Source organism: Sorex araneus, chromosome 5 (genome assembly GCF_027595985.1).
Source record: "Sorex araneus isolate mSorAra2 chromosome 5, mSorAra2.pri, whole genome shotgun sequence".
Classification (NCBI taxonomy): domain Eukaryota; kingdom Metazoa; phylum Chordata; class Mammalia; order Eulipotyphla; family Soricidae; genus Sorex; species Sorex araneus.
In genome coordinates this window covers 159079987-159095390 of record NC_073306.1, presented here as the reverse complement: position 1 = coordinate 159095390, position 15404 = coordinate 159079987, and the positions used below count along the sequence as shown (strand labels likewise).

Genomic DNA, 15404 nt, shown 5'->3' with positions numbered 1-15404 from the left:
ACAACAGCTCCAGGAGGCAACATTTTATATCAAAGACCACGAATCATGATTGAATTATCCCACCAACTGGTATATATTATTCCACCATCCTGGGTATATGTCCAGACCCAGGAAATATAATGCTATCAACATTACTCAGAAATTACATAAAAATAGAATTGTTTCCAACAATTGCAGAAGGCTTGCTATTAGTGGAGTTATTCATTATTTTAATGGTGCCACACAATCTGAATTTGAATATCTTTACCAACTTGCGAATTCTATGGTGGCTATACAAAATAAGTGGAAAACGAGAGACTCTGAGAGTGTAAATTACATTCTCGGGCCACCTCAAATCAATGTCCTATTAGGGATCAGAATCAAGGTTCTTAATTCCCAGTATACCCATGATGCACACCTGCAATTAAATTAATATTTTAAATGATGTTAGGTATCTTTTGCCTCCAACCCTAAAAATAGAGTAAATAGGTTGATCTCAGACTCCCTGGTTCCTCTAATCTTTCCTCTAGTGTAGGATTTTGCTCTGAACCATTAAAAGTGTTATAATATATGATTGATATTAATTAGTTTTCTGTAAAGTACTGCACTCCTTAACATGAACTGAACTAGAAATAAATATATTACCATGAATTAAGATTTTACTAGTTGCAAAGAAGGATTGGATGAAGGCACCTATGTGAAATCCTAAGTACAGGCGTCAAATTGAATTAATGCCAGCACTGCCTTGAGATTAATTTGAGTACTGAATAAGAAATAGTATACCATAACGTAACTGTGTTTACTGAATCATTTTTGGCATCAAAAGCTAAAGCTACATTATAGATGCAACAACAGGCTTTTCTCCCTTGGAAGACAGAGGCGGGTGCATTTTGTAATTAAAGTGAATCTTACCCTCTGAAAAATGTCTCTAGTCTCCAGGAAGAAAACAGTCTTCTGTAGAACATCGCCTCCTTGGATACCTCAACTTTGTGTTCTTTGTGTTGCTCTTGTTCTTCAGTATTTTCATGTTTCACTATATGATCAGCTCTATTTTCTGTCTTCCTGATTTACAGTACTGGGATAGACATCACTATAAATTTGCATCTCATTCTCTATATTTTTTTAAAAAGCGTGGAAGGTGTCGAAAAGATGTATGGGATGCCTCAGGGATGTTCTAGAAGGGATTCCTGATTACAGAGCAGTGCAAGATAAATATTGTGGATCTCCTATGATGATTTTTCACAGACTGGGTTGTGAATAGGATCACCCAGAGTTGTGTACTGGTGGGTGCCTGCTGTCTTACCCTCTTTCACTGTGAAATTTTCTAACTGTGGAATTGAATACTTTTATTTGTATGTATGACATCACTTTTGCAAGAACTGCAAAACTTTGGATGGGCACCATATACAAAGCAAAATATATGAAAATTATACATATCATACATTTAATTTTACATTACTAGTGACCAAATTTAGAAAAAGAGAATTTCACTTTTTTTTGACCCAGTGTTTCTGGAATAGTATATGTGTGTGTGATTAATATAAATTGTTGAGATACTTCTATTTACTTTTTTATGTTAATACTTTGATATTTATTAATATTTTACATTTATAGAACTTCTCAGTATCTCAGTTTTGGCTAGATCCATTTTTAGTGCTCAGTAGCCAGATGTGGGCAGTGGCTGTTGTTTTGAAAAGCACAGTTTTTTAATGTATATGCCAACTTGGCAGCATTTTAATACACAAGAAATTGCTTGCAGGAAAAAAAGCTCTTACATATCCAAAAGAAGATGTAACATATCCTTTGTGCCATTATATCAACTTAAAAAGTGAAAGTATGATTGATCACAAATCTCTAAGAAGAATATGAATATTAAGACATTTAGTTGATAGGGCCACTGGTGATTTTGTATTAAATTATTTTGCTCCCGTGGCTTTGTTTTCTATTCTTCCCCCATAGATATCATCATTTAAAAACATGATTTGATACTTTGTGTTTCCTCTCACATTTTCAAGCTCATGGTATTTTGTCAGTTTTCATATAGCATATGGATGTCTTCTTGTTTCTTAACAAAACTCTTGGAAGAATTTTGGCTCAAATAACTTTTGTGGCCTGCATAATGACAACAAAAACTATTTTCCACACTTGCTGCTTCTGGTTTCCTAAGAGGCAGAGCTAGGTCAGGACTAGCATGAGGCAGATTTTGCTTTTCTTCAGGTAATCAAAGACATGAAGTCACTTGGCATCCTTATCGCATAGTGGATGGTCCTGTGTTTGCATATACAGAACGTGAACCTTCAAAAATAATCTACTGAACTTTGCTTCTAATATTTTTTCAAGATGGATGAGCTTGGTACATAATAGATTAACACACCTATTTTCTAATGTTGCATGATGTTAAATTGAGTTTTAAGTATTCCTATGTGAAGAGCAAGGAAACATTATTCAATACTGATACCAGTCCCTAAACTCATAAAACTCAGTTTCCGAAAGCTAGTTATGTGAAATATATATTTATATTCCATAAAATATGTGTGGAATTTCACAGAATGTCAGGTTGAATATTTTAATGTCAGGTTGAGTTCTATATCTATATCTATACCTATATCTATATCTATATCTATATCTATATCTATATGTCACACACATACATATACATACATACATATGTGTGTGTATTAAGTGAATCAAATTTTCAACTCTAAACTTTAGCATTTATACCCTTCGTTCAAAATTCATTATAGAAGGTTATCATTGATTTGGCTGGAGACAGACAGACAGACATACACACACACACACACACACACACACACATATATATTATGTATATATATAGATATATATTATCTAATGCCATTCCATCTTTTTGGTAAAAGAAACATGAATCTAGAATGTTGAAGTAATTTTTTTCCAAGGTCACATAAACAAACCCAGATGTCTGATGCCTTGATTTCTACTTCACTACTATGTGTCTATGTGATTTAATGTCTTCTTCAAAGAAGGTGGGTTGAATCTTTAGATTTTTTTTCTGTAATGGAGAGGTAGCAAGTTTTAATACTTTATAATAGCAACCATTTATTTTTTATAGTTCACACAAATTTGATTAAAATATAATGTGAATAAACATATTTACTTAAAAGTTCAGCTTTAGGAATTGTCATAAACTCAACATATTCATATAACCAGTACTGAAAACAAGGTAGAAACTATAATGAGCTTCCTTGATATGCTTCCCTTCCATCATTCCTCCTGCTCCGCTCCCCTCACACCTTAAATCGTGACTTTAGGGGCTTAACTCAGGTATATCTGTTTTTGTACTTTTCAAATAAAGAATGAAATAAGAAATTACATACTCCTTTTGGTACATCTGCCTTCCTTTGCTACTGGTTATGTTTGTGAAATTTATCTGCATTTTTGTATATGAGTTCTTTCACTTTCATTACTGTATTTGCTTATATTTTGAGGTTTGAGAGCTCTATCAATGAAAATTTGAGGTATGAAATCTCTATCAATGCTAATATATTTTAAGAGGAATTAATAGGTTAATTGAACATCAGTTATCATTTAAGTTGCTTCCCTCTTTTTTAGAAAATCATTCGTCATTATTTCATTTCCATCCAGACCTCAATTATGGTACTTTAGCAGGTGGAATGTAAGGTACATACCATCAAAGCGCTTTTCTCCTGCAGTTCCATACAATATTCAACCTAGGATAATGTAATTAAGTAGACAAAGACTGCACCCTCTAAACATATTCAGGTGAGAGCACCAACTTCCTGATGCTGCTTACCTTTGTATGACTGTGCAAAAGGTTAGGTGTGGCCTACTGCTGTGGTCTCCTGAGTTCCCTGCTTGGAACTAGGTCTTCGAGGATGAGTGGTAGAAAGTTTCTCCTGTGGATTTGTGCGAGTGTTTTTTTCTTTTTTTCTTTATCTTTTTAATGATGTAGGAAAATAATCCATTTCGATCATCTTTGAGGGGCAAAGTACAACTTAAGTTCTTTAAACAATAATAAGAACTTTTGGTTTGTTGAAAAGGGAACACCCATATCTTATAAACTGCCTTTAGAAACTGTTTTACAGGCACCAGAACCAAACTTTCTTAGATTTGTTTCCTTGTTGTTTCTTTTCTCTGGGTGCTGGGAAAGGTGAAATTAAATTGCAGGGCCAGAGAATGCAGCTGGAGAAGCCAGCATTGTGTGAGAACAGCTGGTGTTATCATGCCTTTTTCCTGACTGAGGTTTATCATTTACCTGGGCTTACTTGGCTTACTCCATTGTCACTGGGGCTCCTCATTTTCTCTGAGGGAATTTAGTATGCTTGAGGCTTTGGTATTCAGCCCTCAAGGAAAAATCTCTGAGCTGGGAGGCATTCGAAGATGCTAAGCCACAGATCTGCTGTCTCCTGCTAACCTGGGATGTATGTAAAGAGAACAAGTGAGTTGAAAAATTCTGTAACTAGGGCTGGAGCAATAGCACAGCAGGTAGGGTGTTTGCCTTGCATTTGATCAACCTGGTTCGATTCCCAGCATCCCATATGGTCCCCTAGCACTGCCAGGACTAATTCCTGAGTGCAAAGCCAGAAGTAACCCCTGTGCATCTCCGGGTGTTACCCAAGAAGAAAAAAGGAAAAAGAAAAATTCTGGAAACCCTTCCCTCCCCAAAGACACAGGCACTATCTCACCTGTGACACAGCCTTGCATTAATTCAAGTTCTAATATATTTTGCCCCCCACCCCTAGTAATAACTCAGATTATTCCATTCAGGTGAAAAAACAGGATCAAGGTCTTTATTTTGCCAAATATTTTCAAATATCCTGATCTTTTTGTCTGTTTTTAAATTTAAGGGATGGAATGCCCAGACATTAGGAGGCAGACAGGTTACTTTTAAGTTCCTAGCTCCCTTTCCACTATAGACCATACTTCTATTTGCAAAGTCTTATATTCAGGATCCTATCTAAATCTTGCCTCTGCAGGTAACATCCTTTCTTACCTATTGTAAAACCAAATTACATGTTTAGTGTGTGAAATTGCCTCTATATGAATAAGTAGGAAAATAGCCACTATCATACCAGTTGTGTGTTTTTATTTTTTTTAATTTATTTTTATTTTTTTTGTTTTATTTTATTGAATCACCATGTGGAAAGTTACAAAGTTCTCAGGCTTATGTCTCAGTTATACAATACTCAAACACCCATCCCTTTACCAGTGCCCATATTCCACCACCAAAAACCCCTGTATATCTCCCACCCCCCGCACCCCCACCCCGCCTGCATAACTGATAAATTTCACTTCATTTTCTCTTTACCTTGATTACATTCCATATTTCAACACAAAACTCACTATTGTTGTTGGAGTTTCCCCCCATAAAAGACAGCCCTACTGCCAAGGAAGCATTTGATAATTAGTTTTTCATTGCTGAGAATGAAGAGATATGAAGTCCCACTGCTCCAAGTACATGACCCTTTTATTTTCCTTTTTTTTTCTCTTCCTCCTTCCTGCGCTGCCCAATTTGTACCTGCTTGATAGACCTCATAATATGGTGGACGCCACGCCACGTTTCTCCCTGAAAATGGGAAACAACTGGGAAAGAGGGATATTTCCTCTCCTCGGCCGGCGTGGGGCTATGGCTTAGTTCACAGTCTAGAGAAAATGGCTGCTACTTTGATTACCTTCAGTATTTCAACAAAAAACTCAGTTATTGTTTGGAGTTTCTCCCCAAAGTCAGACCTGCTAAAAAGGAACTGTTTCACGTTGCTGACAATTAAGAGATGTTAATTGGCTTTGGATTTCTGTATAAAGTCCAGGGAAAATTCTGCCAGAAATTGCATCCCTGCAAGCTTTTACTTCCCTTTTGTGGTGCTCATAAGATGGAAAAGCCTGGAGAGAGAAACCCTTCCTCGCTGTCTCCGCATGGGGCAGTGGCTCAGTTCACAGTCCAGAGGCCTCTCTTCCAGCTGCTAGTGTCCAAAGTTGCTCAGTTGGCCTCCGGGATCACGCTCGTGCAGCAGCTGAAAGGCCAGACACGTGTGGCTGGTGCGCTTAAATATCGGCAGAGGGCGGACCGGTACGCCCCGCCCCCCTCCCCCGGGAACTCCCACGCGTCCCACAGCAGCCGGGCTGGTACCTCCATTTTGTGCTCAGAAATCAGTGATCACCATGCTGTGCCCAGAAAGGAAGGGTTGAGAGAGAGAATTCCTACCCGCCTGGCGCCGCATGGGGCAGAGGCTCAGCTCACAGTCCAGAGGCCTCTCTTCGAGCTGCTCGTGTCCAAAGTAGTTCAGTTGGCCTCCGGTATCATGCTTGTGCAGCAGCCGAAAGAGTTGTGTGTTTTTAAATGCCCATGCCATTGAAGATAATCCATGCTAAAATTGAGGCAGGAATGCTGTTTCTCTGGGCCAGTGGCCTGGGATGGGTAAGAAACCCTTGTTGGTAGCAGCTGGGCTTTTCAGAGTCATGTGTGTGGTTGAAAGTATTATATTTCACAAGTTCTCTTGTGTTCTGTTTTTGTTTATTTTTTGAAGGTCAGGAAGTTAAATATTCTTATTGCAAAGGAAATTGAGCACCTTTTATACTTCCCCCTCAACCCCCACCCTGCCCTGATTTTCAATGGCTTTGAAGAAACATTAGGATTCACCCTGAAGGAAGAGGGCTTCTCTCACTGCCTATCTCTGTCACATCAGACATATGGAGAAAGTGCGCAGGGATCTTACATAAAATTGAATATGACCCAGTCCTTTGACAAATAAGAAACCGAGGTTAAGAGAACTGCCTAGAGTTGAATTGCAGACTGGTGACAGTTCCATGAACATTCAGATTCTTTTCTTCCCTTTTCTGTCTAAATGATGATCCACAAACTGACTCTACTTATCAGGCAGATTTGAACCTCGTAGATTCTTTCAGTATCCTGGGCTGCACTTGCTTGCAGACTCCTCACCCTTCTTCTCATGAAAATTCTTAATGACAGCGGTCAGAAGGATAGTCGAGCAGGTAGGGCATTTGCCCTGTCTTGGCTAAAGTGGGTTTGATCCCCAGCAGTACACATGAGCCCTGCCAGGAGTGATTCCTGAGCACATAGTCAGGCATTATGTCTTGAGTACCTCCAGGGGTGGCCAGCAAACCAAAGCAACCAAAATACCAGTGATCAGAATGGGACCACACAGATGTAGAAAGAATGATGTTCAGGATAATGCCTGTAGAACTGTGAGAACTTTGGCAGAGAGAACACATGAGGACCTGCTGTGTTGAACCAGGGATTACCACATTTAGAGACAGTTGAGATCCAAAAGTTCACTTGTGAATTGCGGGTTTGAAATTTGGGGAACATTTTCCCTGGCCTGTTCATTTCTCTCACCTCCAGAAGAAGACTCATCTTTAATGCCTCTACCTTAAACCTCCCTCTGCCCCAGGCCAAAGTTCTCTTCCTGAGAAATGGTCTTCATCTTTAAATCACATCCTTCTTCAAGCATTTGCTTTTCTCTCTCCTTAGTATGTGCTTCTATACTTCTATAATCTACTAGAAGGGACAAAAATGAACAAATAGATCTTATGAATATATAACTGAAATCTCCTTAATAATACTAAGGAGGGGGCTTTGCAGCCGAAGACCTCTGGAATCCAGCCACAGCCATGCTTAAGGCACCTCTCCACACGTTTGGATGAGCCTCGCGCATGAAGGAACTGGCAGAGAAACTCAGGTGTGCTGGACCTGGGGCTGAGATCTCTAAGTCTGCTTGAAACGGGACTGGGCCTCTTCTGCCCAGATCCCCCATTTTCCAGTAGCTAGGCAGTCACACCCAGAAACTTCCCCTGGCACCATGTAATCCCATCAATGGCCAATATCCAGAGACTATAAAACCAAGCTCCCAGAAGCTTCACGGCCACATGACATCTTATAGCCTAGTTCTCCCTCTCGGAGAACCTGGCAAGCTACCAAGAGTTTCATGCCCGCATGGGAGAGCCTGGCAAGCTCTCTGTGGTATATTCATATGCCAAAACCAGTAACAATGAGGGGTCTCATTTCCCTGACCCTGGAAGAGCCTCCAATGAGGCACCATTGGGAAGGACAAGTAAAGAGAAGCTTCTAAAATCTCAGGGCTAGGGAGAATGGAGACATTACTGAGACTGCTTGAGAAAATTGATGATCAATGATGATGATGATGATGATGATGATGATGATGATGATGATGACGACGACTACCAAGGAGAACTACATTTTTGAATTGAATAGGTGTTCAGCTTAATGTGCTAAAATTTTAAATTGAGAAATCAAGTGAAGATGATAAAATATCTGGGGTAGTTTCCCTTTAATTCAGGATTTTGAGTTTTCTTTATCAGGATGGGAGAGCAGTGCCCCCCAAGTGTTGCTTAGGGGTCCCAGGCAACCACGCTTAGAGATTATCTACCAGTGGGGTCTTTGGTGTAGTATAGGGGCCAGAGGATGCTGCCACGATGCTGGGATACTGAGTGTCACTGACCACTGGGATCATCCCACAGTGCTCTGCTGGGTTCCACCAAGGACAAACCCTATGGAGCGTGGGGGCTTCCAGCTGCTATACCCCAGGGTGCTGGTGCTCAGAGGACAGTGTGGTGCCAAAAATTCAAGGAAACTTTGATGAATTAACCCCTCTACAATGCCCTCTGTCCTCAGGATCAGGAATTTGTAAGAGTTCCTGATATTAACTTTCCAGGGTCACCGATGAGCTTTGCTTCCCAAGAGAAGGATCTGCTGGTCTTGGTATGTCAGATAGAAATGATTTCCTTCTGAAGACACAATGAACTTTTGAGACATATTAAATGTCAGGGATGATTTCTATTTGCTACATTCCCTGTATGTTAAAAAGGCATGGCTGTAAGTTTGAATTTGTACAGTTCTTTGAACATTAAATGCTCATATTTCCCTCAGAGATATGAAAGTTATATGTGTTTATCACATTTTTTTAAATTACAAGAAGGAACATACTCTCCTACATAGAAGATGAAAAAGAATTTATGCCATTAGCTGCTATTAACAGCTTATTATATATTCTCCATTCTTTCTTTCTGAACATTTATACATAAATTTGTTGTGATTATAATTTTTTCAAACACAATTTTTAATATTAGTATGTTTTAAAATTTCTTAGTATGCTATTAAATATTTCTTGCAATAGCCTTTTAATGATATAATTAAAGATAGATAACACTGCTCTATAATTTCTTTAACTAGGCCATTTATACTGATCCTTTGCACTGGTGTTAGTTTTTAATAATGTAAATTATGTAGCACAGACTATCCTCACAATAAAAAACTTTCCATATATCTTGTATTATTTTCATACATAAATTCTTAAAGAAGAATTTCTGGGAATGCCCACTCTAACATTTTTGATTCATATTGCATATTTGTTCACTAGACAAATGTATAATCTTGACAGTCGTATTTGATACCTATTTCTTGTTACTTTGGGAGGGCATTCCTAGTAGTGCTCAGGTTTACTTCTGACTCTGTGTTCAGAGACCACTCCTAGTAGGCTTGGGGAACCATATGTGATACAGAGATTGAGCCCAGGTGGTGGGCACACATGGTAAACTCCCTAACCTGCTGTACTATCCCTCTGGCCCCATGGCCACCTATTTTTGATTGTGATGTTGAATGTGGAGTTCGCTCTTGGTGTAGTACTCTAGATTCTCGTTTTCTCAAGAATCCTGTGAATAGAATGGTTAGCAAATATTAAGGTATTATGTGTCATCAGGGGCTGGAGCGATAGCACAGCAGTTGGGTGTTTGCCTTTCACGAGGCCGACCCGAGTTCGATTCCTCCACCCCTCTTGGAGAGCCCGGCAAGCTACCGAGTATGGAGCCCGCGCGGCAGAGCCTGGCAAGCTACCCGTGCGCATTGGATATGCCAAAAACAGTAACAATAAGTCTCTCAATGAGAGACGTTACTGATGCCCGCTCGAACAAATCGACGAGCAACGGGATGACAGTGATACAGTGTGTCATCAGAGTATTTAGCTTAGAACCTTAAACGCATTGCTTTTTAAGATCTTATTTTCTTTCTACATCTCCATATTTTTAGATCATATATCGAACGAATCACGAAATCCTGTTAATCACCGATTTCTCGGGCGGGCTCAGTAACATCTCATTTCGTCCTTTCCCTGAGATCTTAGAAGTCCATCTCAACTCGGCCCTCCCAAAGATGTTGCACTGGGGGCTCTTCAGGGTCAGGGGAAGGAGATCCAGCTTGTTACTGGATTTTGCATATGAATACACCATGGGAAGCTTGCAAGGCTGTCCCATGTGGGCAGGAAACTCTCAGAAGACTGCCAGTTTCTCCCAGAGGGAGAAGCAGGCTAAAGATACTGCTTTTGAGAGCTTGCTTTTAAGTCTCTCTCTGGATGTTGGCCATTGATGGGATTACACACACCTGGGTTCCTCTGCTGGTACCTTCATGCATGAGGCCTGTCCGAACGTGTGGAGAGGGGCCTTGAGCATGGCTGTAGCTAGGTTCAGGTGGTTTTCGGCCACAGGGAGCTCTGCTCGGGGTGGGGAGGGAAGCTGGAGCCCATCCCCTCTGAGGTGCCCCGGGGAAGACAGCCAGGCGTGCAGGCAAGAGACTCTCATATATATATATCAGAGATCATATATATACATATATATACACATATATATACACACACACACACACATAGTAACTCTACTAGAGTAAAATTCAGCTATCCAATAGTAGGAAAAAAATCTAGAGCAAAAAGAAAGGTAAAATCACCTAAAACCTTTCCAAGATTTGCCTATTGAGATTAAACAAAGAGAATGTTACTCATTTATTCTTCATTTTGAAACTCATTGGAACCAAATCCTGTTTTCTCCTCTAAAATTAAAAAAAAATTAAGCTCAAGAAGACCTTAGCCCTAAAAATCTAAAAATCTAAAAGTATTAGGGAAATATTTGAAGCCCTAAAAGTACGTTTGAAAACTTAAACCCTAAAAGTATCAGGAGAAATGTTTGGCTAAACATATATGTTTTCAATTTAAGAATTTCTATGCCTCAGTCTTCTCTGGTCCTTGCTGACTGCTTTCTGTGAAGCCATAAGAAGCTTTCTAACTAAGTGAATGATTATATTGTTGAGTGTCAGCAGCACTATATATTTTAAAATAGTACCAAATTTAGTAAGATATGATATGATTCCTTTTCAGTTTCAGTAAAAAATTGCCAAAAAATCTCATTGTGCATTTATGTAAATTAATCAATAATTATGTACTATAAATTAATTAACTAAAAAAAAGGTAAGAAAATATAAGTGCACAAATTTGCTAAATATCTAACAAATCAGATTTTAAACATCGTTCTCATTTCTGTTGTCAGTAGACCTACGAGACTTACCTTTTGCTTTATGTTTAGGTTAGTCCACACAGTTACAACTCAGATTAATTTTCACACTATTTTTGTTTTGTTTTGTTTTTTTTGGGAAAAATGCCAAGAGCTGCTTTTCTGAAAAAAGCAAAACAAGAACAACAAGAAAACCTTTCTCATACTAGTCTGTTATGATTGGAATAAAGAATAAGTGAAAACAACTTATTCATTATTACCCTTTGAGACTAGTTTAAAAATATAGCCATATAGATTTAGAGGTGCATTTTAAAATGTAGGCTGATCCAGTTGCACAGAGACTGGATCAGCCTACATTTTAGGCTGTAGAAAAAAAAAAAAACAATTAAAAGATAAAAGAAAAGAGTGAGGCTGTTGACCACCTACCTTTACACTGTTAAAAACCAGTTCAACTAGTGATGTTCTGGGAGGCTTTAAGGCTGTCCACTGACATGCTTGTTCTTCCAAAGGAATTGTTCACATAAGTGTTCTATAAAATAAAAATTTAGGGTACAGTGTTTAGAGACAACCATTTATACCCCACCTGGGTTCTTATACTCTGCTCTAGAACCAACTTTTATTTATTTATTTTTTGCTTTTTGGGTCATGCCCGGCAACGCACAGGGGTTACTCCTGGCAGTGCTCAGGAATTACTCCTGGTGGTGCTCAGGGGACCATATGGAATGCTGGGAATCAAACCCAGGTTGGCTGTGTGCAAGGCAAACACTCTACCAGCTGTGCTATCGCTCCAGTCCCTAGAACCAACTTTTGCATCCTATATAGTCTCAAACATTCAGACACCTAGGCCTGAAGCAACTAGTCTGTACTCAGAAAGTGATGATGACTAAAAGGATCAATTAGCTTTTTTAGGAATGAAAAAGCAAGCCTTTGAATGCTGCTCAGCAATGATAAACTTTAAAAATACTAGCAGTTGTGGGCAGACCCCTTTTCTTTCTGGAAGATTACTATAAGCTGGCCGGCAGAATTCCTAGCAATGCTGGTTTCCAGTAATGCAGGCAATGTCATGGATATAACATTACTCAGGGGTCTCTGCTCTGCTTTTGATTAGAAAATGACTATTTTTCTTCTGTATACTATTTCAGTTCTTCCTACAAGTTTTTTTAGAGGTCTGTAAGCCTGCCTGGTCTAGCTATTATCTAAGCTGTTATCCTTGTCTTGTTTTAGTCCATTTTAAAATGGGTCAACAGATCATATTTATTGGGTACTTTACAAAATTGATTGAAGTGTGTCATATAAAGTGCTGATCATATTTACTACAAATGTTTTCTTTCTTAAAAAGATTCAGCCTTAAATGTGTTCTTACATAGTTTGTCAAAATCTTATAAAAACAAATGGACAAAAATACTTATACTAGTAGTACTAGTAGTTCTTCTGAAATTGTAACTATATAAAATGATGACATTAAAACCCATGACCTTTGTTGTTGTTTGCTCAGATATTTGAGTATCCAATATTTGCGATCCTGTTTAATTTTTAGAAGTGGACATTTATCTGAGGTATGCAAGGTGCTATTTGGGGCCTGCGTGGGGAAGAAAAATCCAAGTGTAAGAGATTTTATCAAATACTTTGGTTATTGACTTGAATTAGTTCAGTTATTAGCAACTCTAAGGATATTCTTCTTTGCCCATCAATGTTAAAGCTTAGGGAAATGTTAACAAAACTGCTGTGAGGGAGAAATTCCATAGTGTGGAATCTCTGTGGTCTGTAGATAGGGAACGTTATGGGCACTCAACAGATGTTAATAAATACCTCTTTCTATTGTTGAAACAAAATAGGGTTGATTCCACTGTGAGTTGTAATGGTTCCTAAAAGGACTTTGCACCTAAAAAAAAAAAAAGGTATGCTTAACGGAAAAGAAAATTTGTGTATTAAGCAAGGAGGTAATATTATCCTATCATATTATTTTACAATTTTAAGGATTGGCAGATCCATAAAATTGTCAGTTCCCTGTACCCATGTCATATGTTTTTTTGGCATCCTTGTGGTACATTGCTGTGGACAGACAAGGTTTCAATAGATTCCTGATTGAAACCAAACTTCTAGGAATGTCAGAGTGGAGGGGGTGTCAAAGGAAGGCTGCAGGGAAGGAAGAGAAGTCTTGGAAGTGAGGGAGAATTATATAGAGAGCCAGGTGGGGAAGCAGAAAACATCAAAGTTGGTAAGCAAATAACAATATACATCTTCAAGGGGCAAGAAAAAAAGTACAACTGGACAGTAGAATTTTTAATTTGAAGAAATAATTAATCAAGTTAGAATATTTATAAAATATCTTTTTCATTAGAGTTTTCATTTTAAGCCCCCAAAGTTGTCTAATATGTCCCAATAATTTATTTAAAATGTTGATTTATATACTGATATAAATTGGAGGGAAAATAATATGATGTAGTTTGTGAATCATGTCAATATTTTGATTACAAATAACCCCTTTTGTGATGTTGTAAGGAAAAAATAAAATAGCACCTCTGGTTTCGGTGTATGTGCTGATTTTATTAAGACAAAGTTGATTATATGACAAAAAGATAAGAAAACACAATATGAACATGTTGAAACATCAGAAACAATTCAACTAAATATTTTAGTATAAATATTTTAGTGTAGTTGAATAAATATACATTCATAAAAGATGGCTAGCATTTAATGAACACAACTGAAAGTATCCGAGAATAGCAAGACGCAGAGATCACCTAAAAATAATTAATAAATGTCAACTCCTTTTGGTCAAGTGACCAATATTATTTCATAGTTGACTATGTGGAGGATAGAGCCAACAACCTTTGTCCTGAATTTTAATAATTTACTGTAGTTTTACATTAAATCAGAATATAATTGGGAAGAGAATTAGTGTTTCTTTGTGGGAGTAGAGTGATGTCCACTAATTGCAGGTATAAAAGCCTTTTTGAGGTTGTATTTTCCTGTTCTTTCTTGATTTGGAAAATAAAATAAAACTATGGTAATTTTCTGCTATTTGTGCAAGGGAAAAGGGTGCCAGTGAAATATACTCAGCTAACCTAAAATGTCAATGCTTATGGCCATCTTTTTTCATCTGATAATGACAAGCATCAATTTTATTAATTTTATCACATTATTCAGGAATTTACTAGCAACTTGTTGCAGAGATCAGAACAGACAAATCTCCTGTAATCTGACTGAAAAAAAGAAAAAGAAAACCTGTCATTTTACTTTTTTTCCCTTTCTCTTTAGTATCTGAACAACTCTATATTTAAAATATGTGTTAGAGCAAATCAGCTCATGTTCCATTTTAATGAGATGGACAATGGAGCAAACATTAAATTGAACTTTAATAGAATGGGAGTTTAAATTCATTATATATACATATATATGTATATATATATGTATATTTATCCCTTGGGGATTGTTTTTATGCTAGGCTAAAATCCAGGGAAAGAACTGAGCTAATTTTCAAAGTATAGTAGACTGAAGATCTTATAAAAGCATACTCACAAATGCACATACACGTGTCCATCTCCCTGAAACTTGGAAGGGTTAAACCCGACCACTGCCCTGTTATGGGAAGGGCTCTTTGTGGGTAACTAGTACCTTGAGTTTGTTATGTATTCAATCTGTAGTGTCATCATAAAACAGTTGCACCTGTATTGGCTCTCATTGTTTCAGGATAGAAGCTGGAAAAAAAAATTAGGAAACTCACAGAATGCATATTTCTACTGATAGCTTCCTCAGTATTTTTCCTTCACCACACGGACATTCTTGATCTCAGACGCAAACTGCACAACCAGGGCACGAGGCTTGGAATCCAATGTTTATACAAAAAGCCACCCCAAGGCAGTTAGAGAGGAAACGTATGGGGGAGGAAAAAAAAAATAAAAAGAGCTGTGGGGAAACAGAGCCGACCCGGGCAGAGCGGCAGCCACTGTTCTTACTAACACTTGTTTTCTGGAAGCCTGTGAGGGAAATGGAAATAATTAGAAGAACCTGAAAGGAGGGTATTTTTTTTCTTGCTTGTTCTCCTTATATGGAGCAAAGCAAACCGCAGTAACACTTGGTCTTTCTTCCCTGCTGCCACGGGGACAGCTGATTTC

General features: G+C 38.1%; 1 protein-coding gene across 3 annotated transcripts in view; it reads left to right on the top strand.

The window, feature by feature from the left end:
* The window catches only part of PPARGC1A (PPARG coactivator 1 alpha), a 713065-nt gene that overhangs the window by 589592 nt on the left and 108069 nt on the right, over window positions 1–15404 (top strand). The window lies entirely within an intron of this gene.